Below are 25,871 nucleotides of genomic sequence, written 5' to 3' on the forward strand. Positions count from 1 at the left end.
TAGTTTTGATGATAAAATATAGTATTTCTGTTACTAATTTTTAATAGATACCTGTATACTTTTATTCTCAAAATAGAAACCTGAGGTGTTATGAATATACATGTTCTTCACTGAAATAGTTTGGGAACCAAATCAAACCTTCTGGAGAAGGTAGCTTCAAATGAACTTTTTAAGAAGAATTCATCTTTTTTGTACTTTTGGACATGGCCTTACAAACACCTTCACAAAATTTGAAATCAGTGCAGCACAAGTGTTTTAATTTGCGTTATAAACAAGGAGACACAAGCATGATATAAATGGTCTGCTTTATCAAGAATAGAGTAGACTGGAAGCTAAAGGAGGGGGTTAATAGCATTTGAGCATACTGCTGATAGATAAAGCTCATGAGGTTTTTTTCTGGCCTTGAAGACAGAGGAAAAACATATTTGTTGTGTTCTCCCTCCATAGTGTCTAGCCCTGGACTGCCTCTGGCTCCGAAAATTACAATTATCTTTTGTGTGTACTGTTTTTAATAAGGTAATATGAATACTCTCTTGTAGCTCACCACAATGAGATTTTTCACAACATGAAACTGAGGGCAGAGTAGGCATGTGAAGGAAGTTCTGGATGTGGCACAAGACATTGGAACAGCTGAAGTTGCAAAGACAGCTGTAACAGTGTTGGAAGTGTTGCTGTCATGGTGACAGGATGACATTTTTGACCAAAACTGCCCATAGATGGTAACCTCGAACTGTGCCTGAGCATTGCCCAGAAGCACATTGATCAGAAGGACCAGAACTAAGCCAGGAACTTTGGCTGAGAGTCCCTGCTTGATGTTCCTCCTTCATCTTTTATGTATGAGTACAGACATGACTAAAGGGGTTAGGCCTAATCTCAAGGACCGGCTCCCTCAGGCTCCTCTTTTGATTAATGAAGAAAGAGTTAATAACTTTTACAATAGTTTTCTATTCTGAGTCTCTAGAATTGTCTGTCTTTCTTCATTGAGTGTAAGGAATAGTATTTGCATATGTTTTTCCACCTTTCTGAAGTGGCCTCAAGACATAAGTAAATTATAAATGTAAAAAGCACTATGATATTGACAAACTTAATTTAAATTTTTCATAAAAATCGGATGGGAATAAGTAGATTTTATAATATCCTCTATTTTACCTTGAGGGAAGCAGGACCATATTTACATTTTTGGCTAATTCAATTGTTACAACTAGCAGGCCAAATTTCAAGGAAGCTGTTGATTTTTATACCACGTTTCCAACCCCTTATCTATATTGTCACTACAGCTATGATGCCTCGGACAATTTCGACTAGGAGATGCCCAAGTTACTAGACAAGGTCTTGAGTTTGGGCATGACAATTCCAGTAATTTATGTAAATCAAAGTAAAGCATGTAGAAATAGAAAATATTCCACACCATTTAAAGATGAGAGATGTCTGTGTGTATCTACGAAGCTTCTGGTATTTGGTTTCTTTTTTATAAACATTAAATAATGCTAAATAAGCTTGAAAATAACCAGTTTTCATTTTAGTTCTCCCCTGTGGTGACTATGAACTTGCCTTTTATATCCCTCCAGAGACACAGCTGGAAGCCATTGTGGACACCCTAGAATCTCTAAAATGGCACTCAAGTCTTATTCTTAAGCATCTGAGCTTACTATTGGATTAATTTGATTTACAGTTAGAATTTTACAGGAGATGCCAAACAGACCACAGCAAGCACCAGCTCAAAAAACAAGCTATACATCTCTATTCATCTTTTTTAACATACATGAGTTATCCAAGGGAAATGTTTTGGTTACAGCCTTCTGGTCATATATGTAAATTTCCAAATGAGATTTTGGCTGCCTTTGCCCTTATAATAAAATTAGAGCTGTTCAATCACACAGTACTCTATTGTTTTTCATTTTAATATATTAACACAGAATCACATAATTGTTAGGATTGGAAGGGACCTCTGGAGATGATCCAGTCCAACACCTCTGCCAAGGCAGGGTCACCTAGAGCAGGAGACACAGGAATGCATCCAGGTGAGTTTTGAACATCTCCAGAGAAGGAGACTCAGTGACCCACAGAGGCTTGGCAGCCTGTTCCAGTGCTCTGCCACCCTCAATATAAAGAAATTTTTCCTCATTTGCAGTGAAACTTCCTGTGTTTTAGTTCATGGCCATTGCTCCTTGTCCTGTCTCTGGGCACAACTGAAAAAAGTCTGGCACCATCCTCTTGTCACGCACCTTTGAGATATTTCTGTGAATTGATGAGATCCCCACTCAGTTTTTTTCTTCTCTAGACTAAACAGGTCCAGCTCCTGCAGTCTCTCCTCATAACAGATGCTCCAGACCTCTCATCATCTTTGTGGTCTCCAATGGACCCTCTCCACTGTACCTCCTTGTCTTTCTTGTACTAAGGAGCTCAGAACTGGACACAGCACTCCAGATGTGGCCTCACTAGGGCTGAGTAGAGGGGGAGGATCATCTCCCTGGACCTGCTGGCCACACTCTTCCAGTTCACCCCAGGATACCACTGGAGTTCCTGGCCACAAGACCACACTGCCAACTAATTGACAACTTGTCATCCACCAAGACTCCCAGGTCCTTCTCTGCAGAGTTGCTCTCTAGGAGGTCAGCCCCCAACCTGTACTGGCACTTGGGGTTAATCCTCCCCAGGCAGGACACTACACTTGCCCAGTATTCATCCCTGGGGAATGTAAATGTCTACAAGCCTTCAACCAGATCCTACTCCAGTGATCACAACCCTCTGAGCTCTGCCATTCAGCCGGTTCTTGGTCAACCTCACTGTCCATCCATCTAACCCACATTTCCTGAGCTTACCTTTGAGGATGTTATGGGAGACAGCGTCAAAAGCCTTGCTGAAGTCAAGGCAGATGACATCCACTCTTTTGTCCTCATTGATTCATCCTGCTATGTCACCATAAAAGGATATTAGATTGGTCAGCATGATTTCCCCTTGGTGAATCCATGCTGGCTACTCCTGATGACCTTCTTTTCTTCTACATGCTTGGTAGTGATGATGCCTGGGGTGGCCACCTGAAAACAGAGACTAGACAAGAATAAGGGAATAAAGGTAGGTATTTATTTGAAGAGCCTTCAAAGGTACACCCTGGGCAGTCAAAAGGCTACACCCAAGATGGACCCCAGGTCATGAGTTCTTCACACTTTTATAAGTTTGGTCCATTTGCATATTAGGGTTAATTCTCCAATTAAAACTTCAGTTAACGATGTAATTTTCCCAAGTTTACTCCCTTTCTTAAGATGTTAGTTTACACATTTTGAGCCTAGGACAATCTGGGTATCCTTAGAGAGCAAACTTGGAGAGGCCTGTTATGTCTAACCAGCATGAGAGAACAGTAGTTAACAGGCTAAAAGAAGCTTCAGAGTTACAAACTAGGCAGTACAGAATTTGAAAAATATAATATTTTAAAATATTAAAATAATTTAACTATTAATATTAAAATTTGTAAAAAGTTAAAACCTAAGGCATCAATGACCTCCACAATGATCTGTTCCATCACCTTTTCAGGGATGGAGGTGACACTGACTGGTCAGTAGTTTCCTGTGTCCTCCTTCTTATGCTTTTTGAAGATGAGAGTAACATTTACTTTCCTCCATTCATCGGGCACTTCTCCCATTCTCCATGATTTTTCAAAGATGATGGAGAGCTGCAGAGAAACAACATCTGCCAGCTCCTTCAGCACCTGTAGGTAGACCCCACCAGGGCCCATGGATTTATGGATGTTTATTCTGCTTATCTGTCCTGTAACCCAACCCCGTATGACCAAGGTGAAATCTTCCTTTATCCAGCCTTCTTCTTTTTCCTCTGAGATCTGGGACTCCTGAGGGCTGAGCTCATTAGTAAAGACTGAGGCAAAGAAGGTACTCAGCAATTCTGCCTTCTTGTGTTCCTCGTTACCAGGACACCCGTATGATTCAGCAGCGGCCCCACATTTTCCCCAATCTTTCATTTACTGCTGATGTACTTGTGAGAAGCCCTTCTTGTTGTCCTTGATGTCCCTTGCCAGACTCAATTCCAAGTGGGCCTTGGCCTTCTTCATCATATCCCTGCATACTCTGTCAGTGTTCCTATAGTCCTCCCACATGGTCTCTCCCTTTACCCACATCCCATGAATTTCTTTCTTCTGTTTGATATTTACTAGAAGCTCCCTATTCATCCATGCAGGTCTGCTGCCCCCTTTGCTTGATTTCTTGATCATTGGGATACATTGATCTTGAGTTTGGAGGAAATGGTGCCTAAATAATGACCAGCTCTCTTGGATCCCTTTCTCTTCTAGAGCCCTAACACATGGAATTTCTTTGGGTAGGTCTTTAAAGAGGCTAAAGTCAGCTCTCTGTAAATTTAGGTTTCTAGTCCTGCTTACTGCTTTGCTTCCTCCAAGCAGGATCCTGAGTTCCACCATCTCACAGTCACTACAGCCAAGACTGCTCCAACCTTCACATCTTCAACCATTCCCTCCTGGCTTGTTAGTATAAGATCCAACAACACACCTCTCATTGGCTCCTTCATCACTTGCACCAAAAAGTTATCTTCAATGATCTGCAGGAACTTCCTGTGTGTCAAGCCTTGTCGTCCCTCCAACAAATATGAGAGTGGTTGAAGTCCCTCAGGAGAACCAGGGCCCGTGACCACGAAGATATTTCTAGCTGTCCACAGAAAACCCCATCAACCTCCTCCTCCTCTTCCTCCTGATCTGGTGGACTGTAGTGAACACCCACAACAGTGTCACCCATATCAGCATGTCCCTTCATTTTTACCCATAATCTCTTATCTCCTTTGTCTGTGCCTGGGTAGAGCTCAATACATTCCAGTTGCTCTCTCACATAAAGAACAACTCCACCACCTCGGCTGTCTGACTTGTCCTTTTTAGAAAGTACACGGCCATCCATGACAGCATTCCAGTCACGTGAGCTATCCCACCATGTCTCTGTAATTGCAATGAGATTATGGCCCTGCGACCTCACATAGATTTCTAGTTCTTCTTGTTTATTCCCTGTGCATCATGTGTTTGTGTACAGGCTTTTAAGAGAGGTAATGAAGCATGAAGGTTCCCTAGAAGGGGTGTAAGAGGAACCCCCTTAAGAATGTTTTTGCTCCCTGAATTCTTTACCATACCATTCTTCTGTGCCTTAATTAGCTTAGTTTATTCTATTATATTTATACTATTACCTCCTTCAGCTTTCTTGACAACTGCATTTTTGTTGTTCAATAGCTATTTGAGTATGTATCATTACCTGTAAGAATCCACAAATTACCTTTCTGTTTTTACTAACTATTTTTAAAAGTCAGCTTGAAGTTTTGTTACAAAAATCCTGGAATATATGTGTAGCTCTTTCAGAAATAATTATACTCCCTTTTATAGGTATTACTCCCTTTTTAGACAGCATGGTCTGAATAGATAAATTGGTAGTTTGACCTCTAACTGTCACAGTGTACATAGGCTAAAGAGAAGGTTGCAGAGTATAGATCACCTGATTCAGTGGGACTGAATTTTTTCATTCTCAGCAAAGATACATGTAGGTCTGTTGACTCACTGAATTATTACTCAGAAAAAGTACAAAGCCAAGGCACGAGCAATTAAGCTTTGTGTTTCTTCAGTGAAGAAAGCAATGAGAAAATTTGTGATTCCTTAATACACCCTTATTCTTATGAAAATCCCCTTACAATTAAAACTTAGCTTGACAAATCAATAAGTATAATTTATTTTATATTAAAAATATAGGATATAATACCTACAACATTTCTGTTATGATAAATTAAATGCAGAAAATTTTAGTTTAAGATTTGATTATCAATAGCTATTTATGATTTAATTTTCAGAGATTGATGTTGCTATACAGACACAACCACACAATTTAATTTTCAGATCATGTTCATATCTCTTCTAAAGTCTGTCTGTATCAATACTGCTCAGTCAGCTCCATCAGATGGTGCACATTGAATCTGCCTTATCCTGCTTACTTTCTCTCCTACAAACAGAGGAAGGAGAGGGACCCTTTCACTTCTTAGGCCAATATGCAGGGTGGTGTCTAGATTTGTTAATGTAAAAAGGATGGATCTGAGCCAGAAAGTTTCTCTGGTGCCTATGAGTGAGCCCAGAGAAACATTGCCTATTATTCTTCCCTCATGTGCATGCTTAGAAAAATTAATATTTTTGGATGTAAAATATGCACATGAACAAACACAAAAGGTCAAGTATACATCTGGCAGATGGAAATAATGTAAATTTAGCAGCTTGGATCCATCTAAATAATATGTAACTTGGGGATACTTTGTTAAAAAAATATCCTTTCTCCTCAGTGTTATGGAAAGTCCCAAGTCACAGTACGGTACTATTCTACGGACTCTTAAGCTTTGCATTTTCTGAGTTAGAAAAGCAGATAGACACCTGTAAGGCCTGAAATAATTGCAGAGATATTAAATCAAAATTTCTTAGCAATGAAGCATAGGTAAGAACAAAGAGGGCTACCTATCTACTTTAATGCAGTCATTCATATCTATCCTATTTGTCTTACTATGCTTAAAAGCAACATGCTGTAAAAATAATGATTTTGATTCTGGTTGATGCATCGTATGCTCCGCGTGTGTTTTAATAATATACATGCTGTAGTAAGCTATAGTGCTACAAACATGCTATGAACAGTTATGATCCCTGTCCTTGTCTGAAGGTGGTAAGATCGGACACAAATTCCAGCTGTTAGCGGCCCATGCAGAACCAGGATTTTAACCATTTAAACAGGAGTAGCATTGCAGAGTTGAGGCTAATATACAACTGGCTCTTACATGAGTACGCTCCTAACTTCATCAGTATTGAGTCACTCCCCATCTGTGTTCCTTTCTTCTGGAATTGAAGTGCACATCCTTGCAGCATTGTTACACTACCCCCACCCATACATACACATATTTATTTTTTTTTCCCCCTGTGCAAATTTAAATATCTGTACATAACCTCATACACACCAACATGTGCCTATGAGCCATGGCACATGCATTTACAAGGCAGAAATGGAAAAGCTATTAAGAATCCATATAGCCTTAGAAAAATTGTTGTGTAAGACCAGAGATCAAAAAAAAGTGTAAGCTGTTTTGTAGATGTAATTTTTCACATCATCCCACAGATTACTTAACCAATCACTTTTACTTTTCTATATATATTAAAAATCTGATAATTATTGTAAAAATGTTATAGTAATGCTTAGGGTGAATAGCTTGAAGCTCTCAGGTTTTTAACTGCTGAAGATGTGATAATGTTATTCTTGTATTCTTAATCTTGTTTTGTTTGGTGTTTTTTTTTCAAGAAAGCTGCCACTATTTGCATATAATAACCATAGAATTTTATTTCTGCATCCTGTACATTGTTTAAACTCTTTCATTTTTTTAGAGTCTGTGGCCTAGGTCTCTAGCTATAGAGTCAGCAGAGTGTGTTCCTGTCATAAAACCAGCTTTGGGCAGACATTTTGGGTGCTATGGGGTTACCTGCCCATGTTTAGATGCGTGAATCCCACCTGCGTCATCAAAACTCTTGCCCTGTTTAGTCAGAAACTAAAAAAGCCTGTGTCCAAAGACTCTCACAGGAGTCAGCTATAGAGTCTACCAATTTCCTAATTTAAAAAAAAAGCACAGTTTTTCTTCAAAAGGAATTGATCTTATGACCCTGAGCTTGTAGGCATATTTTATTTACTTTTAACTGTTCTTCAATGAAATATCTTATTGACTTGAAAGGTTTTGTCTGGCAAATTAGTCTTTCTCTATTTCTAAAAGATTCTCTGATAAAGTTTTGTTGCTTTCTGGAAAACAAAAAGGAAAAATATTTCATCTCAAATCATTTTTATGCATATTAGACTGACACTAACTCACCTTTGCTTTAAATGCTAGATCAAGGCTTCAGAAGCTGGTGGGAGATAGCATATTGTTGAGAAAAATGAAATACTGTTGAGTGCAGAAGAGTTCACAAAGTCTGCTGATGTACAACCCCTGCAGAGGCAGCACTCTGACAGCTAAATGTCTTCCTGAAAGAGCACTCCTGGACATCCAGCCTTCAGCCATTCCTTCCTTTCACTGCAAATTTAAGTCTGAACAAACATATTTTAAGATATCATGATCATATTTTTTTTAACAAGAAACATATCTGATTTTCAGTGGAAGGAAATATTTTGTAATTTTATCTAGTATGACAGAAGACTGGTCAACTTATTTGTATAAAAGTCACAGAAACAGAATCACAGAATGGTTGAGGTTGGAAGGGCCCTCTGGAGATCTTCTGGACCAACCCTCCTGATCAAGCAGGGACATCTAGAGAGGCTTGCCCAGGACTCTGTACAGACAGATTTTGAATATCTTCCTCTCTGGGAAGCCTATGCCAGTTCTCAGTCACCCTCACAACCAAAAAACATTTTCTGATGTTCAGAGGAAACCACCTGTCTTTCTATTTGGGCCTGTTGCCTCTGGTCCTGTCACTGGCACCACTGAAAACATTAATCAGATCCACCCACAGGCCTTCTATTCTCTAGTCTATACAGTCTCAGCTCTCTCAGCCTTTTTTCATAGAAAAATACTCCAGCATCTTTGGCATCATCTTCATGGCGCTTTGCTGGATTGCTTTTGTTTTGTCCATGTTTCTCTTGTACTGGGAACCCCAGAACGGAACACAGGACTTCAGGTGTGGCTGCACAGTGCTGAGTATAAGGGTAGGATCACCTCCCTTAACCTGCTGGCATCACCACTGGCCTTCTTTGTCACAAGGACACATTCCTGGGTCATGTTTAGACTAATGTGCAGAAGGACACCTAGGTCCTTTTCTGCCAAGCTGCTTTCTGTCTGTTCCAGCGTGTACCAGTGACTGGAGTTTTTCCCCCCAGGTGCAGGACTTTGTGCTTCCCCTTGTTGAACTCTATGAGGTTTCTGTTGGCCCATTTCTCCATCCTGTCGCTCTGGCTGGCAGCATGTCTCTCTGACACATTAGGCCCATCTCCCACTCTGATGTCATTATCAAACTTGCTGAGGGTACAGTCTTACCCATCTTCTGGATCACTAAGGATGTCAAACTGGACAATACCCTGTGTTGTCCCCTGGTGAACACCACTATAACTGGTGTCCAGCTGGACGGTGCACTGCCAATCACCACAGTTTGGACACAGCCACGAGGTCAGTTTTCAGTCCATCTCACAGTCTGCTTGTCCAGCCAGTACATGAACAGCCTCATGGTAGACAATGTCAAAGATCTAACCAAAGTCCAAGTAGTATCCACCACTCTCCCCTCATCTACCAGGCCAATCACTTCATCATACAAGTTTTTTAAGTTGGTCAAGCATGACTTCAACTTGTTGAATCCATGCTGACTACTCCTGATGATTTTCCTCTTGTTAATGTGCCTGGAAATTGTTTCCAGAGTTAGCTACTCCATCATCTTCCCTGGGAACAAGGTGAGGCTTACCAGTCTGAGTTCCTTGAGTCCTCCTTCAGCCCTTCTTGAAGACAGGGGGTGACATTTACTATCCTTCAATCTTTGAGCAAAATACATTTTTGGATCTGGACCTAAATAAATATGCTCTGTATGGTCTTAAAAAAATACAGTATAATTCTGAGCGCAGTATGTTCAGACACTAAATAATACAAAGATTAATGTTTTGTAGGCATCACTATATCATAAGTGAAATGTATGTTTGGTGTGCTAGTTTTCATTTCAATACTGCTCTTGTTACTATGTTTCCAAATTATTATCTGCAGGTGGTTCTGTGTGTCAGTCAATGCATTATAAGAAATCCTGAAAATAACTACATTTAGAGAGTGCTGTAGTGTCTTGTTACCTATGAAAACTACACTTCATTTATTTATTTCTGTAATTAAAGCTGTATAAAGAACAAAGCTAATATATAGTCCTTGTACAGTACAAGCTAAGACTTATTTTTGCAAATGTCTACATATGTGTTCAGTAATATTGCATGAGAATAAATATTTATCAAGTATTCAGGATTAATTTTAAGGGTAAATTAAAAGGTTTTTTTCCTGAACAAGTACATTCTGAAACAGCCTTCTCATCAAAGTAGCAGAAACAACAAAGGCAGTTGGATCAAAAAGAGTCTAAATGTTTTTCAGATTGACTAATGCAACTGCAGGCATATAAAGTACAGAACTCAACCACTCAGGACAGGTTCTTTGCTCTTATTTACTAGACTTGTGCACATATATGGTAAATAGATTTATCTTTGTTTGTCAGTGTTTGTGGGATCAGAGATTTAATACCTGCTGGATAGCTCATTTTTAGGAAGCCTGGTCTCTTAACTTCAAAACTAAATTTGAAAATTTGTCCTTCCTTATGTGTGTAGAGATTCTATCTCATTACATCTTGTAAAACACTTTTCAAACTACTTCCAAAACGAAAGTATACAAAAGGTTAACACAATACTTATTTTTAGCTTCACATTCATATGAAAAAATGGCAATTTGACTGTATTCATTGTGATTTGAAACCAGATAAATAATGAACAGTTCAAGTGATAATTACCTTATTTCAATATTTACAGAAAACTGGCACTTCATCATCATCAAAGCACATTGAGAATTGTCTTATTATCTACACAAGTGCCTGGTTTCTATAAATATTGAAATTTTGTAATTATCTCTAGCACTATTTCTTCCTTATCTACTTTTCAGAATTGAGCAAATAGAAATATCATTTAGTTATTAACATTTTCCAAATATGTATCTAGTTTCTTTTTAATGAGAGTCCATATGTAAAGAAAGTAAATTGCAAAATAAGGTCAATGAAATGGAATGAAATATCTTTGTATCCAAGGCATCCAAAAGAATGAGTTAAAACCTTGTTATTCAAATAGCTAGATTTAGCCTAAGTCCATTTCTAAAAGGCAAGACCTCTTCATTAAGAGACCTAACAGACAAAAAGGAGCCACTGACATATATGCATTATGAAATTAACCCCTTTTTTTCTCTCTAGCACATATTGAGCCAGGTTGTGCAGAGCCATTCAGCGTGTTTTGCTCAGTCAAGCAAAAAGATGACATTTCCCCAGGTTGTTATCCCTTGTAAGTCCCTTTGGGACACGGCAGACAGGACCAGACTGAACCTGTCTGTATGTTGCAATTGTGTTTTTCCCCTATGTTAGTTTATGATCACACTGATCTGTACCAGATTATCAAGAATTAATCTGTAACAGAAAGGTATAGAAATCTGTTAAACGCTCATCCTTCACAGCAAAAACTCAAGTAATGGAATGCTGTGAAAGAATCTCTGTATGGTCTTCAGGGAACCATCCATACCCTGAAAATAGGGCACACATTACTCCACATCAGTATTAGGTGCAGTTTGTTGCAGATCTTTTCAGTGTCCTAAGTTCAAAATCTCTTTTATTTTTGTCAGTGTGTTTGGGCATGCTCTGGAGTCTAGCTCTAGTCTGGAGAGATCTTTAGACACATCTGTACTGCATACAAATCAGGGCCTATGATAGGCCCAAACATTGTCCACTGTGGTTGTCCATATAATTTAATTATTTGCCTGCTCCTCATCAGGTTTGGTCCAGGTTTGCACCCTCCAACACATGCTGGGGCAAACATGTAGACAATGCTCCTGAGAGTAATTTAGATTATTTGTTTATTTACTGCTTTATGTACTTATTCTCCACATGCATTTTTGTTTCTCTTAAACTAGATGCACTGACCATTAAAATTTTTAATGAGACTGATTGGATGGGACCCACTTTATCTAGCTTGAGATGTCAAGTGACTTTATTATCTTAGCATAACTGAACTGCAACCAGGAGTCCTTTTTTCAAAGAATATATATGGAATCAAAACAACTAATTAGTATGTAGATGTAAATGACATATAATATGTATTTTGAGGGTGGATAAGATTGATCCCACCCTTCCCTGTATTCTTAGCTTCTTCTTTTACACTTTTAGTCTCATTACGATATATACAGTCATTAGAGATGAACATCCTTCACATCCTTCAAAAAATTCTTGATCATCTGCATTATAAATGAGTTCAGTTAATCTGTACTTCTCAAATGCTTCCTCCCCTAAAAAAGAATCACTTGAAATAAAAGAAGTATCTGATCTTTTTTACCACATTTCACCACACAGATATAAAAGAACTCTAATGTTGTCACAGCAGTGCTGATGTTACGGCAATTCAGCATGAAATTATGCCTTAATTAAGACCATACAAGATAACACTAATTCCCCTCCTTCTTTAAGATTCAAGTACCTACAGGCCTAGATAAGACAAATGTCCATTCTTGGCATTTATTGTATCTTTCCATTGGAAAGAGCAATGTAGGTATAAACCCCATTATTCATAACTCAGTGATATGTAGCCAGTCCAAGCTGTCTAAAGAGATAAAAAAAATTATGGAATTATTTTCCCAAATTGCTGTCATAGTGAAAATAAATTCTAAGTCCTTATGCAAATATTGTACTGGTGAAACTGGTAACAGAGCTCAGTCCTGGGGCCAGTCCTCTTTGCTGTCATTTAATTTTAAGTCTTCTACTGAGGGAAGGCTGAGAGGAAAGTTACTTCCCTGATTATTCAATACATTGCAGAAGATAAATACTAATGTCAGTCCTGTGCACTTTTCAGCAACAGGAAAGCTATGAAATCCCTACATTTTCTTCAGTGGCCTTTGAGGCAAGACGAATTAAATCAGGAAGACATCATTTTGACTTAATATATGATGAGCACAATCAGAGGTGCAATTTGTAAAAGTAAACTAGAAGTGAAGAACATAAAGGGTGCTCTTTCTATAAGCAATTCCTGCTATTAAAAATTACTTAAATACATAAAACCAGTAACATGTCAGGTCTAGGATAGTTTAAAAAGGAATAGGGCTGAAAATATCAGCACTATGAAAAAAATACATATTACATTTTTGCAATACCCCTTTTTTATAAATAAATCTGTAATTTTTATTCTATAAAACAGCAACACCTTTCTCAAATTGTATGTAGAGTAATGAAGCCTTCCTTTTCTTCTTTGCCTTGTTGTACCTGTTATCCCACAGTACCAGAGACACACATAAAACAGGCTCTAGACAGGAAGTAGAAGATGGAAAATAACATGAAAACCCAACTCATTAATGTTATGTCTTGCATACAACAAACATAGTAGCATACAGTATCGTGTTTGCCCCTCCCTGTACTCCTACAAGTTCCTCGCTTGTTGTAACCGCTGGACTCTGCCTAGCAGGCTGCTGCAGCCTGAAAGCTCAGCGAGGGTTTCCTAGGGCCATGCGGTTGATCGCACCCCAGAGTCCATTTCGGACAGCCCTGCGATTTGGCTCGGGCAGCCAGCAGCGTTACAATGCAGTGGATGGTAAAGAAGGTAGAGAAGGGTCTCTCATGAGGGTTTGAGGTGGCTTTAATTACATCTTGTCCCCGCGACGTTCAGAGGTGGAGAGACTACGTGGGCTGAGTGCGGGGTGGTTTTGTCAGGGGCCCGGGGGAAGTCCCTGGGCAGGGTTGGGGTACAGAACAAATAGGGAGAAACTAAGGGAGTGGCCAAGGCTAGGGAGGGAACAGGCCACCACACTCGCTCTTAATTCTGACATGCTCTTGTCAACCAGTGGCAAAAGCTGCCGTCAGACAAGCATCTCTGCAGAGCCTTGTAAGTGGGGCCTCACAAACAGCATTTGAACACTTCAAGGGCTTGGGCAGAACAAAGATCTATCTATCGCCCATGGCAGGCAATCCTATCACAGAAATATAGTCCTGAAGCACTTTCACAGCATCCCATTCCTGAAATTCTGCATCCACCTGAATCCACAAAAGACTTTTCCAGTCCTACTAATATACAATATCTATAACAAAGTGTAAAAGCCATAAATTATAATGTGCCATAAAAAGAGACAGGAACTTGTGGGTATATTCAGCAAAGTCACCTAATATAAAGTGACATATTCCAGATTTCCATATCATTTTCCAAGGTTCTCAAGGCAGTTTTATAAATGTTATGGGTTTATTACTTTGGCAAGTGAAGACTGTATGTTCAAATAAAGAACATTGCAAACATTATGAGTTTTTATACGGAGTCAGAAGGAAGTATGCCAGAGCATCTTGACATCAGAATCTCAAAATTTAACAACATTATATGTATCCTTCAGAAATGGAAAATTGGACTCATACCATGAAAATGATGACGGAAAAATTATTAGTTTTCAAAGTACAACTGCACTATCTTCCTTGTTACAAATAATTAAAAAATGTGTTCTAAGTTTCATATTTAAGATTTCCAAAATAAGGGGTATTAATTTCAAACAATTTTGCCATTTTAAAATGTTATACAAGAAACAGTACTGACTTAACTGCAGAAGATAAAAGGCTTAAATAAGAAATAGATATCTCAAAGTGTATTAAAGGATTGTCTGTCAATGACTTAGGAAAAATTAATATATTTATAAGCAAGCATAATTTACAACAGGTTTAGAGAAAGGAATAATTTTAACATATTAACTACTGCTAATGCATTCTCTTTATTTAAAAGATGCATATTTCATTATAAATGGCTTGCTGAATTATAAGATGGCTTTTATATCTCTTTATTTTATTTTGAATGTGTTAAGGTTTATTATAACCTGCCAGTAACTACCACAACTATCCTTAATTCACTTTCAGAAAATGCTATTTTCATTACATATTGCTTCTAAGTATATTTAAAGTATTTACAATGAATTTTGAAATATGAAAATACATTTTATGTTATCACAGTGGGATTTTGTGTCAACCGTAAGTGCACTGTAGATGTTTAGAATTAAAGTTTTTATGGGTTTATTTTTATATCTTTTTGCAAATTTTTACATGTTACTAATACTGTAACTGATGTGTGAAGGACTGGCTGAAGGGCAGAGTCCGAAGAGTTGTAGTGAATGGAGCTGCATCTGGCTGGTGACCAGTTGCCAGTGGCATTCCTCAGAGCTCAGTCCTGGGGCCAGTCCTCTTCAATCAACAATCTGGATGAAGGATCTGAACATGTCATTAGCAAATTTGCTGACAATATCAAACAGGAAGGTGCTGTTGACACTCTTGAGGGACAAAAGGTTTTGCAGAGCGATCTGGATACATTGGAGCATTGGGCTATGACTAATGGGATGAAATTTAACAAGTCCATATGCTGGATTCTGTACCTAGGACAGAGTAATGCTGGGAACAAGAATAAACTGGGAGAACAGAGGCTGGAGAGCAGCCCTGCAGAAAGGGGTCTGGGGTTGCTGGTTGGCAGCAGGATCAGTGTGAGTCAGCCGTGTGTCCTGGCAGCCAGGAGGGCAAATCCCATCCTGGTGTGCATCAAAAGCAGCATCATCAGCCTGTTAAAAGAGGGGATTATCCCTCTGTATCCAGCATTGGTGCAGCCTCACCTCGAGTAGTCTGTGCTGCTCTGGGCCCCACAATGTAAGAAGTATGTTGGGGTCCTTGAATGCATTGAGAGGAGGGCAGCAGTTCCGCTGAAAGGACTGGAAGTCATGTCCTGTGAGGAGTGGCTGAGGACTTCGGGATTGTCTAGTTTGGAGAAATGGAGGCTGAGGGGCCACCTCTTTGCTCTCTACAGCTTCCTGGGGAGGGGCAGTGGAGAGGGAGGAGCTGATCTCTCCTCTCTGGGATGTGATGACAGGATGTGTGGGAATGGTCAAACCCTGGATCAGGCATCCTAGAGGGGTGGGCAATGCCCCAGTGTTTAACAGGCATTTGCCCAATGCCCTTAATAGCATTCTTTAACTTGGTCAGCCCTGAATTGGTCAGGTAGTTGAACTAAGGGGTTTTTGTAGGTCCCTTTCCAATTGGAACTATTCCATTTATTCTATTTTATGCTATATATATATTTATGCTCTATATAATTTTAATATAATTCATACTGCTGATGAAGTGTAGAGACTGACCACTTTATCCTCAGGGAAACACACAGGATGTATTTAAGTTGCTTAAACATTTGAGATGCTTTCACACATGCTGTTAAGCATCCAGCTGTGAGCCCAGAAGAATACAATTCTGTTGTTGGTCTAGGATAGTATCTGTTCCTATCTGAGAAAATGCTTCTGGTTACTTCAAATGGCATGATATTCTTTGGCTTATGTATCTGAATATCCCACTCATTGAATCATTCCCTTACTCCTCATGGAGGGATTCCTTGAGTCTCTGTTGACTGTAGTGGTGTTTAGACATGTATAGCTCACATGTAAATATCTGCACTCTTAGCAGGGCAGGTTGAACCTCAAGCCCGCTGCTTACCACTGAGTTATTTTTCTATGATTGTACTCTTTCATGTCAACCAGAGTTGAAGTCAGAAGATGTTTGATTCCTTTGTCCCCTGAATATGAGGTTATCATTTATTTCTCAAATGCCTACTATACAATGTATTTGACTGAAAATTTGGCTGGGTTAGAGTGATTACCTATATTAAACTACAAAACTTTATCCCTAAAGCAATCCTATAGGTATAAAGTGATTTGAAGAACACTCTAGGTGAAACAGTTCACTCAAGACAGTTCAAAAGAGAGAAAAAAAAGAGTTTTATCTTTCATTTTCAATAAATACCTCCATTGCCTTCATTCTTTTTTCGTAGCTGTCTTGTTAGGTTTTGTAGATTTTAGCATCACAGTGGCAATTGATACTAGGACATCAAAAAAGATTAACCAAAGATTAAGTTGGCATGGGAGCTTTTTTCCAGCATGTACTAAAAGTAAACATCCAGAGGAAAAACCCAACAGCATATGGTAATACTTCTTCAAGCCTACAAGACTTCCTGAGGCAGAAAAAGTTTGTATGGATTTTTCTGACATGAATTTGTCTAGTCTTCCTACAAGCCTATTTACATTTTTATCATCCACAATACTCGGTGTCAAGGTGATGCACACTCTATCTGTAACCATGTTTTGAACCTGACAGCTGACAGCTTCATTTGATGCCTACTAGTGCCTTTGCTGTCAAGGGGCAGAGAACAATAGATCAGTTCTCTACATGCTCTATCATTTCCCCCTCAGTCATTTCTTCTTCAAGCAGAAGAGTCCCTGACTACTTATTTATTCCTTGTAAAGACACTGTTTCATACTTCTCATATTCTTTGTTGTCCTTCTCTTAACCTTATCCAATTCCTCTCTATCATTTTTTTTTCTGGGTACTTCACTACATAGAGTAAGAAAAAATGCTTTATGCAGCTTTATAATAACATTCTCTGTTTTACTCTATGCTTCATTTCTAAGAACTCAGTAATTATTGTAACTGAGATTCACCTAATATCTTAACAACTTCTCTGGTATAACTTCAAGATAATTTCTTCAATTGATAGAAATGGACTCAAAAGGAAAGGTGGTTCTTTGCCATGAACAACACTTTATATTAACCTACACTGGCCGCATTTCACTAGCTATTTTCTTCCCTAATCCTCTAAGATTCTTTGGTGGATTCTTCATAGTTGACCCTGGTCTTTGCTATTTCAAATGGCTTAGTAACATCAGAAATATTTTCACTTCACTTTTCACCTATTTTCTAGGTCATTTATGAGTATCTTGAATGATATGTGGGCTAACACAAAGTCTTATGGAATATCATTGGTGTCCTCCACCCACAATGAAAACTGGCCATTTACTGCCATTTTCTCATTCTCTTTTAGAACCATCTTCAAATATTTACAAAGACCTGTTACTCTGTAGTTTACCAAATAAATTTTTGTGATATACATATTAAGCCAGATCTCCTTCAGTGCTTGCTTGTTATAACCCCAGAAAGTCAGTTGTGACAACATAGGGGTAAAATTCTGTGTGTATCCATCTCTAAGAAGTGAGACTAGGTGATAAAAGATCTTGGCCCACAGCTTTGTGAAAGTTTGAAGACAGCAGCCATCTGAGAATGAATAAGAATGTGAAGGGCATGAGCATAGGGGATTCGGTGACTGTGGCTAGATTGTATTTATAAACTAACAAGCTCATAAAAGTATTACAACTAGTACATTTTAATATTAAAATGAAATAAAATCATACTGAATCCTCACATTTTCCCCACATGTCCCAGAAGGCTTTCTACAGAATGAATACAAGAACAGCTATGAATCAAGTATAATTCTGGCTGCAATAAATAAGATCAACAAGCAGCCCTTAAGGGTAGCTCCAGCACAGTAGTTTACCATCTTTTTTATTAGTTATATAAACAGCCTCAAGATATTTTGTCATGTGATATCCCCCTGGAATCTTTAAAAAACCCAAAACCTTTTAATCTGCCTGTAAAAGCTTGTAATGTGTAGCTCAGTCTTGCAGCCCTGTGCCTTATCTCCATGTACAGCAAAGGCTAATTTGTCCCCTTTAAGCCTTTCACTGCAACCTGATGCTCTCTTAATCACCCCCTGAAACTCTGGTCTGTTTATCCTCTTTTACAGAGACAGGTGCAAAGGATTTTATTAATGCAATACCTTCTTAAGTGGTTTAGTTTATCCCTTACTATTGATCCAATGGTTTAAATCTATTAAGAGGGTGCGAACAGACACTTTATTCTTTGCTTAATAGAATCCATTCTAGAAAAAATAGGACATAATATTCTGTCCTCTCAAACATCGTCTTTTTTCTGTAAAACCTGAGACCAAAAGCAGATTACAGAACATCTAGCTGCTATGTAATTTTGATCGATGCTTGTTTTTCTGTTAATCTCCAAGTAATTTATTCAGATTTTTAACATTCATATATAACATTTTTGTAACACTTTTAATATTAAAAATATGACTACATACCAAAAATTTGCTGAACTTTTCATACAAGCTATATGTTACACAAGACATGGACATACTGGAGAGATTGCAGTGAAGGGCTACAAAGGTGATTCAAGGTCAGGAGCATCTCATTTGTGAGGAAAGTCAGAGATGGCTAGACTGCTCAGCCTGGAGAAGGCTTAGGGAAAATGTCATCAATGTATACAAGAACCTGAAGGGAGGGTGTGAAAAGAACAGAGACGGGCTTTCTTCGGTGGTGCCCAGTGACAGGACCAGAGTCAATGGGCAGAAACAGAAACACAGGAGATTCCCTCCGAACATCAGGAAACAATTTTGATTGTGAGGGTGATTGATCGATCACTTCCACATCTTTCCCACATAGGTTGTGCATTCTCCATTTTTGGAGATCTTCAAAAGCCTCGTGGGCAACCATCTCTTGGTGGCCCAGCTTGAGCAGAAGGATTGGTCCAGATGACCTCCAGAGGTCACCTCCAACCTTAACCTTTTTTTTAATTCTGTGAGAGTTAACAAAAATTCAGTCTTTTGTAATCTAAGCATGTAAATTTTTTTTTTTGAGAACACTCAGAAATCCCATTCATTCAAGATAATATTAATTCTTATTAGTCTGGAGAAGCCTTTGTGGTTTCCACATGAGTTATGATACATAGCAGAGTCAATCCAAACTTTCAGTGTGCTCTGCCTTGGAAAGTAATTCAATGATAGCTTCCTGCCATGAGCATTTTAGCAGCTAAAGTAAACAAGCATAGTAAGAGACAACATTAAAAAAGACAGGTATAATTTTTCTTTGGCTTTTTAGTACTAATAAATAAAAGTAATGAGGCTTTGAGTAGTATCTAACCCCTTGCATGCTTAGCCATGGAAAACACCAAGTCTTTATGACAATGGCAGTAGAACCAGCAAAGCACACTGTCTCCATTAACAAGACCTCAGGGATGCAGGCTGGTTCACCGCCTTTCTTGATGACTTTTTAAGCAGTTGTTCCAGCATGACTGTCAAAGAGTGATGCATCTATATGTGTAAAGGAAGAGTGTTTAGAACAGTCCAGGATATTCTAATGAAAAGAAATATTCAATCAGCAGCCAAGAAAAATACTAGTGTGCTAGTTACACATTCAGTGGAGATGTATGGGAATATGTGCTTGTTTGCATAACAGAGATACATCTATTAAAGTGAAACAGTCCACACACACAGCAGTAGGGAAATAGTTCTACCATAAAATATCTATGGTTTGAAAGCTATCTATTTTTTTTTTTTTAAGATATAAATTTGCTCTTTAGAGGTGAAAATCTGATCCTTTACCCAAGTTTCATGTTGTCCTGGTTTGAGACAAATTCAGAGGAACGTCCAAAATGAATGTCCTCTGAAAGAAGGCAGGTTTCAGCTGCCCTTCCCCCACCAGGTTCAGAAAGAATTTTCCTCTGAGGAAAATGAAAGGAAAAAAACCTATTTATTTAACAGAGACAATGCACAATGGCAAAAGAATAATGCCAAATAATAAAACCTCTCACTGTGGAGAGAACGTGGTAAATTTTCAGAGTCCTTTCTGTGGGTGTGGTCTCTCGCTTCCTCTCTTTGGGGCTGGGTTGGCGCTGGCCCCACCTCCGGGCCAACAGTGTAGGGTCTCCCAGTGTGTTCCGAACAGTTCCAGAAGAGAAGAAGAAGCCAAAGTCACAGGGAAAAAAAGGTTTAACTCTCCACCTCTCTCCAGAGAAACAGAGCCAAAAGCTGGCTGAAAATCAGGAAAGGGTGCTTCCTCCACTCTTGCCACCGCAGAAGCACACAGAAGAGATAGACTTACCTTGGAGCACACTCTGCTTTGAAAAGTTTGGCTTTTTTTTCTTTCTCTCACACACAGTTTTAAAGACACAGAAAGGCACAGGAATAGTGTCTGAGCATAGAGCGGCGATAGGGGATACACATCATAAAGTCACCCCAAGACACATATTTATCTAAGTTTTCCATGAGTTTTACAATTTTGTTTGTTCTATAAGGAATTTAACAACCTCCACGTTACTCAGTTACCTCAGGAAAAAAAAAAAAGAGTATTTCCCCTGAAAGAGTAGTACTCCCTTCCTGTGAGACAAGAGGAAGTTTACAGTCTCTTGCACTTTAGTACATGCTCTCAATGAGGTTATTATACTGCTATTGGCTCTGCAACAGACTGAAACCTTAAGTTTCAGTTAAGTATTAAATAGTTCACTTTAGCTTTCGTGGTGGACCTATATTTCTGAAAGACAATATGGTGGTATTTTACATTCCTGCTGTCTTCAGGAGCTCTGTTATTTAAAATCCTCTCAACATCTTGCAGTTTTACAGATGAAATAACCATATGTTTATACAAGTGTTCTCAATACCGGAGAACAGAATGGCCTTCAAGTACAAACAGAAGAAGCTGAATAAGATGGCAGAAGAAGGTCTTATGGATATAGTCTTCTTTCCCCTCTCCCCTTTGTATCTTCTTACCTTGCAGTCTGGTTAATGTCAGTGTGAGCTGACATCAAACAAGTGACACATACCTACTGCTGTGGAGTCACCATGTGCCAGCTGACTGCAGCTGGTGCCAGCTCTCACGGAAGGCTGTAGAAAGAATCCTTCCAGCCTATTTCTCTTTAAAATGTGGGGTTTCTGTCCTGTGAGGATTCAAGTACTTTAAGCAAAGTCCAAAAAGTTCCAAAATAATGTTTTACAAAGACACTGCAAATCTGAGTCATTAATACACACAGAATAAAACGTGTGAAGGCTTATGCATGAAGCAGCTAGTGAGAAGGATTAGGGAGGAAGCTCAGGTTGTTTTTCTTTCTCTCTCAATATCCTTCTTCTCAGGTTTCCACTTTTAACTCCTGCATGATTTTTTTAGGGTGCTGACAAGGCAGTGCGGGTGCAACTATATGAAATCTTTTTTCACTAATGCAGGAACCAAGCATTATATCCACTCTTTTTTTACCAGATGTCAAGGGTATTTTGTTATGCTAACAACTATTGGAATTGGAGGGGTTACTGTCTAGTGTAATTGCAGCCTTCCTCCATTCTGTTATTGCTGCCAGTTTCTACTGAGCCAAATCAATCCTGACAGCTGGCCAGATGCTTCTTGTGCCAGTCAGCAGGACTCTGGTCTCAAAAGAGCATCTGGTTATAAGGAAATTTTGCAGCAAACTATACGGTCAATCTTGTTTTCTAAAAATATCAGCATAAACACTGAAGAAAAAGTATTTAGTAGCTCCACTAATACACTGTGTTTTTTAAATGTGGGGGTGAGCCCTTGACTTTCTCACTACAAATTCTATTTATATAGCATTAATGGAGAGTAGTAAAAAGCTCTTTTTTTTGTGAATAAGCTATATATGTCATATCTTTATGACAGTCTGTGTAGTCCACAGACTCAAGAGCAGCTGCTTAAAGTGCAAGCCAGCAGCACAGAACACATTTATCCTAGTATTTGTTTCATGAGGTCACAAGTTATTTTGATTTGGAAGGTTTTTGGGACATAGACTCTTCAGATGCCTTAGACATTTTTTTCTACTACCCTATAATTAGCAAGTAATAGGAGGGTTTGGGTTTTTTACTGATCAAAGCAGTTAGAAAAGTACAACACTTTCCATAGAAGACACCAATGTTCTCATGCAGTTTCTTTAGACAAACCTGGACTTATTTTCTTGCAGTTTATTTTCACTTTGCTCACAAAACCTTTTAAGGGAATAATGAAGAATGAATTGTTTCCGTATTACCTTCACTGCATCTGCTTGATGAAGTAGAGTGTTTCTTAACACAGAAAAAATGCTAAGTATGGATAGGCTGTCTAGTTTTTCACTTAATCGTTTTCTTTCCTCAATGGAAGCACTTGGCATTATGATCTAAAAATACATCTATTCATCCAAGGAGTGAAGAAGAGGGGATAAAAGTTCCATGCAGGGTAAAGCCTATTTGCTGTTCCTAGTGTGTTGGTCCATATGCAAGAGATATTCTTTGGATGCCTCTGCATATGCTGAAACATATTCACATATGTTTCTTGCAAAACTAGAAAGCAGGTACAGCTGGTGAAACCCTACTAAGCCCTCAAAGAGGCCTCCCACAGCCATGTTCATTCAGTTGTTCTTACAATACCACATACAATGGCTTGCTCTGCTTTCATTTTCTGTCATGAAAACAAGCTGATATAGTCTATATATAAATTCCAGCATCTGAGTTCCACATGCTGGATGGAGTTGTTCTTTGCTGAGGATATTTCTGTTGGGGAAAAAATGATGCCACAAAGTCAGAGCATTTCTGGTGCAATTTGTTTATTGAATTAACATGGCATTTCTTTCAACAAAAATATTTACAAATTGCAGCCTACTTCCTATGAAAACTTCAGGTTTTCAGCTTTTCCCTCTTTTGGACTTACTCATTTTGGTGGTATAAAATATCATTTAGAGTCATTATACTAAATTATACCTCCACTAAAGAAACTCCCGTAGAGTTCACATGTATGGTGCACTTGAGCTAAACGCAGTGGGAAAAGGGGTGAAACAAGGAATTAAAACTCTTGGATTCTCATGGGACTTCTCACCGTCTCAGTCCTGAGTTACTTGAGCTTACTTTTACCATATTCAAAAGGCAGTTAACATATGTCCCCATTTTTTCCCCTTTAGTCACATGGCTTACACTGAGAACATATGTTAAGTGATTTTTTTTTTACTTTCTTTTGTGTTGTAAGTGCTGTCTGGTACTAAACTTTATATCACCATATAATGGATTCCTCACACTCACTGTTTTTTCCAGTTAATGGAATGTCCTGATTTGAAAAGTTTAAATATATCTTCCATTTACGTCACTTCAGAAAGAAGGGCACAGGAGTTAAATATCCTATTCACTTAACTTCATCTTTTATTTCTCCATTTTCCCTTTCCAGCTGAAAGCCTGGAAATTTTACATCTGTTTACCAATGACCACACACCATTTAACATGATAATACCAGCAAAATAGATCTCTCTTAAGTGTAATGCTGTTACATATGTCAGAACTGAGCAGCAGTTATTATTACCCTTACTTTAAAGGTAGTGAAATTAGCTCCTGGGGATAAATTCCTTTTAAGGATCAATTAGTATATATCTCTTTTCTTTGCCATTGCTAGTGCAATCTGCTGTGACCAGTGAACAGCAATTCAGAAGACCTAAACATTGGCCCAACTTTTCTACCTATTGTGCTGGGAAACAGTAATTAAACTCTTTGCATTCCCTCTCCTCTTTGGCAAAGTCGTTTGAGCTTTTATCAAAAAAAAGCTCCATATGTGCTGTGAATCCTCATTCTGAAGTTAGCAGGAGATATTTCTGATTAAATATTTTGCCCACAACCCTTGTTCTTTCTTGTTTCTTCAATGGCCCACCTCTGTGCTACCCTTTCTCTAGGTTTCCTGCCTATCCCATGACTGATCATGTTTAGATCAGGGCCATCAGCATCCAGAGCAGCACCAGCTGATTGAAAAGCCTGGTATTGCTGCTATGGAGACCCAGTTGAGGAAAAAATACTAATTTTTTGATGCCACTCAGAACTGGAGGAAGATCTATGTGAATGAACTACAAGGCAAACCAGCACAGAAAAAAAAGAGCACCTGTGACTTGATCCCGCACTTGAGGAGGTTGCGAAGTACGGACACATTGCTAGGAATGCTATGCCAGTTACCTGAGAAAGCAAAGTGCTGGGAGGACAGTTTGTAGTCTTGAAGAAATCCAAGGGATCCTGAGTAAGATGATGAACAGAAAGCTTCAGTACTGCTGTAACCAGTCAAGTATGATTGACACAGCTTTCCACTTTCTTAACCATTTTCCAACCTCTCCTCATGACCTCAACTAATCGCAGCCGTTTTGCAAAGTGTGTTCATTGAGGTGGCTGGGCTTTCTGCATGTATTTTTGGCTCTCTTTTCCCCAGGACTGTCTGGTTCTGGTGGAGCATCATGCTTTCTTCCTCCCTTGTTCAGACGTCTGATGTGAGCATGGAGGCAGGTTTCTCTGCTGCTATCACAAGTGCTTTGGACAGCAGCAGACAGGCCTGCTAATTTTCTTCCTGTTTGTGCCTTTGCCTGCTTTCTAGAAGGTCAGTAATGATCTCTGCTCCACATAGCATTGTCAACATGCATGAACAGAGCACTGATGGGGATTATAATAGCGTTACAGCTGTGCACTTTTAGCATTTGCATGCAACTTCCTGCCTATGGATATTTTGCATGAGAAAACAATTGAAGTCACTTAGAGAAAGAACTAGAAAAATTATCTGAAAAATCAGAAAAAGGTTTCCCTTTTGCTGGGCAAAGAGCTTTCCAGGATAGCACAAATTGAAGTGTAATATGTTCTGTCTTGACAGAAGTCGCTATGTATAAAGCAAAGCTTAACTTTCACATCTTGGTGCTCATTTCCCTAAAAGTGAGGCTCACGTAGAAAATCAGATCATTTCAACTTGACTACCAGTTGAATGACAGGTAAAAATATAAAAATGTTGAAACAATCATGATTTCAAACAGTAGGTTTTATTTTATTTTCAAAGGCCATTTCAAATTCTACTAAGTGCTCATTATGATCTTTATTTGTGTGCTCTTGTTTTGAGTTACAACTCATAAGAGAATTTAAAATGGTAGAACAGTAAGGATATTTTTGTTGGTAGATATTTAAAAGCAGCTGTCTGTCCAATTTTCAAGTGAAATATTTCTGAAATGCGTGATTTAATATAGAAAAGGTTTTTTTATATGTGTTAAATGATTTTTATATTAGCTCCTTATGTTATTTCATGAGCCTTATGCTATATATACAGTTATTAATTAATGTCTAATATTGATTTTCATTTTGCCTGAAGAAGAAAGAAATCTTGCAGAAAATATAGCTAAAACATAGATGAATAGGCAGAAGCTAAATGAGTATAAAAAAATTCTAAAAACAAATTAACTGTTTTCAGTCAGTTTCTGCGCTTAATAAACTTATGTAACCATGTGGTATATAGAACTAATTAATTACAGTCCTACTTAAGTTTGTATGTACCATTTTGTATTAGCATAAAAATTTTGGTTGTTTTAATCTCAAAATTAAATTCCACTTTAAAATGAATTAGGATTTGTTGGCCAAAGAAAAAGCTATAAGAAAATAGAAGTGCTATAAGAA

At 38.5% G+C, this 25,871-nt stretch overlaps 1 protein-coding gene and 1 long non-coding RNA gene across 8 annotated transcripts in view; both read left to right on the forward strand.

Annotated features, from left to right (window-relative positions):
• Positions 1–25,871, forward strand: part of GPC5 (glypican 5) — a 620,145-nt gene that overhangs the window by 489,722 nt on the left and 104,552 nt on the right. The gene's annotated exons all lie outside the window — the stretch shown is intronic.
• Positions 1,923–13,496, forward strand: LOC125322162. The gene is made up of 3 exons (XR_007201875.1): positions 1,923–2,055; positions 6,409–6,414; positions 13,486–13,496. It is a non-coding gene; the product is annotated as an uncharacterized LOC125322162 (long non-coding RNA).

The sequence above is a fragment of the Corvus hawaiiensis genome, chromosome 2, assembly GCF_020740725.1.
Source record: "Corvus hawaiiensis isolate bCorHaw1 chromosome 2, bCorHaw1.pri.cur, whole genome shotgun sequence".
NCBI classification, from domain to species: Eukaryota; Metazoa; Chordata; class Aves; order Passeriformes; family Corvidae; genus Corvus; species Corvus hawaiiensis.